Source organism: Petromyzon marinus, chromosome 9 (genome assembly GCF_048934315.1).
Source record: "Petromyzon marinus isolate PM22_M1 ecotype Great Lakes invasive population chromosome 9, UKy_Petmar_22M1.pri1.0, whole genome shotgun sequence".
Taxonomy (NCBI): domain Eukaryota; kingdom Metazoa; phylum Chordata; class Hyperoartia; order Petromyzontiformes; family Petromyzontidae; genus Petromyzon; species Petromyzon marinus.
In genome coordinates this window covers 11,045,866-11,050,810 of record NC_133675.1, presented here as the reverse complement: position 1 = coordinate 11,050,810, position 4,945 = coordinate 11,045,866, and positions in this window count along the sequence as shown.

Sequence of the window (4,945 nt, the reverse complement as noted above, 5' to 3'; positions counted from 1 at the left end):
TCGTGGGGGAGTCGTGGCCATACTTCACTGCGGTGGTCCATGCGTTGTTGCTGATTCGGTGGGGAGGTGTAAAGGAAGCCGACATATACGTTCATCGGTTGTGCGCGTTTTTTGTAACACGCATATATATAACGCATATATACACACATATATATGTGTGTGTTATATATGTGTATAAATGTATTATGATCCATGCTAGTCGTGGTTGATTTGTGTAATAAAACAGAATAGGCCATGGTCCGTCTCACTACGTAAAGAAAGTCAAATACATAATGCATCACAGCCTCTGCACCCTGTGGTAGGGTAAACATTGGTTCAGAGGCTCCCATAGTCCAACAATGTACCAAATCATGTTTATTTTATTTTGACTCGGTGAAACTGACCAACGTTTGCTTATTCGGTAATTGTTGTTTTGTAAAACGTGGCAGGTCTTTCAGGATTACGTCAAAGCCTGAAATACCTTGATGGAATAAGTTTATGTACTGTCGGTATATGCGCCTGTAGGCCCCGATGCACTACCTTTATTTTCTGAGTGTAGAAATTTACGCACTAATGATTAGTTCCAGTGCAAAATACAGCTTTTTTTAAACATACATACATAGCGCCTCCGATTATCGTCGTTGGCTACGTACGGTGCGATAGAAGTTCAACATACGAAGTTCAATTTACATACCAGGGCTCACACGCGCTTATACAGCACTGCTATCTTACTACACCATCGCATGCGTATGTGCGTATTCTGTACACACACGTGTGTACGGTCATACAATGAATGCGTTGTACGTGATAATTCACGTGTAATGTGTGCATGAAATACACAGGTAAGTAGTGCCTGTTATGAAACACGCGTGTCATGTAGGCAATGTGAGTCATGCGTGTACATGTCTCCATGCACGTTTAACACGTCGGAATTCGCGACCGATATGATTCGTGAGAGATTTTTGGGTGAGATCGCGTAAGTGAAATCTGTGTCGTCAACCCTCATCCACCCGGCACAGCTAATTAAGTGATAGATGTAACAATTGTTTTAGAGTGGTGCTGCTGCTGAAGCGGTAATACATTGGCACGCTTGAGCACGTGGCCTACTTTATTAATGGTCTGTGTCGGGTGGAGGAGGACTTATGACACACATTTTACCAACTGACTAACCCCCCCCCCCCCTCCCATAAATTGTAAATATATGTACCGTTCGTGTTGTGAAATGTTCGTGGTGTAATTGAAAAGAAAATGCGTGTCTTATTCGATGCGTGTGGATGTCTTAAAATACCATAACGCCTCCAACAAAGAGTATCCGTTTCACACTTACCTGCACCCGTCTCTTGCCGCCGCGTGCGTGAGCGACAGGTGTTATGTCTGCGCGTTATTCGTTATGTACACGGCCTTCATGGATTGCCCGTAGGTCTTTATTTTACGCCTGCTGCATATGTACCGTCCATAGGCCACAGTGTTCCGAATTTATAATAATGATTATTTACATTTGTAAGGCGCAGTTCATCCGTAGAATGCCCTGGGAAGAGCGCCATATACGTCCCAAATATCATTTTTAAAACGCCGCATTTTGTGGACTGCATTTATGTGCTGTCTGGTGTCCTGTATGTCACTACCTTTTTATACTGCGTGTAGTAATTTACGTAGAGTCTATATGCTTGGAGATTTTACGTACTGAGTTTATGTACGCTCTGTATGTGCTGCCTGTAGGCTTTTATGCACCGCCTTTATTATCTGAGTGTAGAACCTTACGTACGACCTATTCTTACACAATGCTTGTTTGCCCACGAAAGCCTCACTGAGTTTCACGAATCGTTCAGGAGAGTCCTGCCAAGTTCTGACATGAGTAGAGGGCGTCGCTGCTGCTGCTGTGTAATTAAAATTGAATAATTAGTGGTAATGCCAGTTATTGTTTATTATATTTTCTTTAGTTTAACACGTAGGATTTCGCGACCAATATTATTCATAATAAAGGTTTTTGGGTTAGATCGCGTAATTTATAAATGTGTCGTAACCCTCCACCACCCGACACGGCCAATCAGCAAAAAAGTGTCACGTTGACAAAAGACAAATAATTCACTACTTTAGCCCACCGGTGTGTTGAAGAGTGAATCCACAACATTTACAGTTTGAGCACGACGTTTCGCTGGTAATTACATCTAGCATCATCGGGAAATTCGCCAGAATGGTAAAGCCCTCACTTGCTCCCGGCCTTAAATAAAGCGCAGGGTGACGTCATCATTATATAATCGATTACTAATCGATTATATAATTACAATACCCCCCCTCCGCCTCAAATCACTGCACCTGAAATGAGTTAAATGATGACGTCACCCTGCAAACCAACACACCTGAAGACGACCGTTTGTGTTATGGTCGAAACGTCGTGAGAATTTTTATTGTTTTATATATATTTTATTATTTTGTTGTTTCCCTTCAACGTGACTTTACCGAAAGAACTAAGAATATATATAGTTTTGAATAGTTTGAGCTTCGTTATTCTGTAGACTATTACCGCCTGTAATGTCCCATACACTGATTGTACGCACTGCCTGAGGGCCCGAAATATCATTGTCAGCTCTCACAAAGAGCATCACGCGTCGATCACGCTGTGGAATCAGAAGGGCAGAGGAGGGGTGGGGGAGAAGGGGGGAGGGGAGTGCTGGGGGCCTGGGAGGCGAGGGAGGGGCGCGGACTTGGTTAAAGTCTGAAGCTTCAACATGGGACACCCCCCCCCCCCCCCACTGAGCCATTCACACGAGCACTTACCGCATTTTCCACAGCCACGGGGCGCCTTGTACTGCAGACGATTTCCGTTGACATCTATATGGATTAGAGAGCAAACGCAAGATAGAGGCATCATATCGACTGTTGAGGAGGGTAAGTGCGATTGGGCAGGACGCGTCACGAGAGAAGGAGATGATTACGCCCCGGTGGTCGAGACTCACGACCGAGTAGCAGCCGAACGAGAACGAACGCACTCGAGGCTTCGTCCACCGCAGAGATGGAGCGACGGAATCATTTCATGCGCAGCAGCTGGACAGCGTGTCGAGTCGTCTGGCTTGTGAGAGATGGCCACGGCATGGAAGAGGCCCTTCATCCAGCAGTGGAAAGATCATGACCATAATTATTGTTATTGTATATGTGATGCAGGATTTACATATATCATCGGATCGGGGGTGCACTCAATCCTTCATCCCTGTTTGTGTGGTCAAACATATGTACAGTACCAAATTATTAAAATAATTCCACAGTCGTTGCCTTATGAAACCCACGAGCTCCCGCCATAAGAATGTGGAATTTCCGCTGCCGGCTTTAACGAGTTGTTAACGGGAGATGGTAGCGGACTCCACGCTCATTTGTTTGAGAAAAGCAAATCTGTTTAGGGTCGGCCCGGTGATCTAGGATTGCTTGCGCAGTGTGAACATGCAAATATAACAACACATGTACTGGATTGTGCAATGTTTGGTAAATACATACTATTTTATAGTTTTACTCAGACTATTAAAATATAGTATACTATTCTTTTTTATACATCAAAACAGCACATTAAGACCTGAATAATGTATTCTGCTTTACAATTTGCTGATGAAAACAAAATTACGTATGATATAATATGTGAACCTATACATATACACCTACACTGTTATACTATAATATAGCATGTTAGAGAATGTTAACAATTATTATTAAACACGTGTGCGTATTTTATTTAAGCAACTGAGAACACATGAGCTCAAAATTAAATACTGGTAAAACGAGCTATGTCAACAAATAAGTAATTTTAGTTGATGATTGCGATGACATAACAATGGTGATTAGTATAATTACTATTGATCACGTTTAGTGTACCCTGGGAAAGACTCACGTTCATAAGAGTCCTGCCAAGTATTTTTTTCGCAGTCGGGGAGCGGCTGTACGTTGCTGCTGCTGCGAGTGATCCTAATTGAGGTGTAGCGGTGGTGTAGCGGTTAGCGCTACGCTGCGCTACGATCCCCGGCGACTCGAGTTCGATTCCCACTCACGGCCAACACCGGTGATGCTTGTCTGAACCGGTCCTGGGCCTCCCCCCTAGGTCGACTCGGCCTCAAATGAGTACCCGGTGCCGTGTGTAAACATCGCCACGAGGGAGATAAAGGCGGCCTGGCGTGGTGTTGGCCACCCACCCCCTCGTGTGCTGTGCCGGCCTTCATAGGTGCTCACTAACAGCACTTGCCCCATCAGTCTGTTGAGGCTACACGGGGAATCTTTGTCTTTTTTGAACTTCTTTCGCACCGTACATAGTCAACCGTGCTAATCGGAGGTGCGGGAGAAGGACAACAAACTAAACACAAAGAGGAGTTCTAAATGAATTAGTTTTCCACCTAGATTTCAAAGTGCATAGCTACAGTGGCTTCCTAATATCGGTGAGAAGAGCGTTCCAGACGGCCGCAGAAGCGCATCTGAAAGCGCGCGATGCAGTGACCGTCTTTGTCCGATGGCGAGCCAAAAGCCGCTGCGAGTATCACGGGAGTTTGCGTGATGGTTTACGCTCCCTGACGAGATCAGCAAGGCATTGCGGTTCACTGATGATCGTGATGATGATGATGTGGTACCAGTGAAGAGTCACTCAGCTTGCATGAAACAAACCCTATGCCGTACCTAAGCGATACGTGAGATGCTTTTGTCGTCGTCTTTAAAGACGTTTTTTTTTGTTTTATATATATTTCTAGTCGGGAGCCGCTGTGTTTTGAAAACCTCAACTGGCCGCTGCTTGAGAGTCACGTGGGTTGAGCGTATTTGAGACTTCCATGCGGGATCTGGGTAGGAGCGGGCGGAGGTGGTGTCACTTTCTGTGAAATTATCCTGCAAATCGACTCGGCGTGGTGAAGTATGGTCAAATGATCCCACCTCCCCCCCCCCGCCAAGTCCAGCACCGTATGGCGAGGCCCTCATCCAGCAGTGGATTGACATAAAG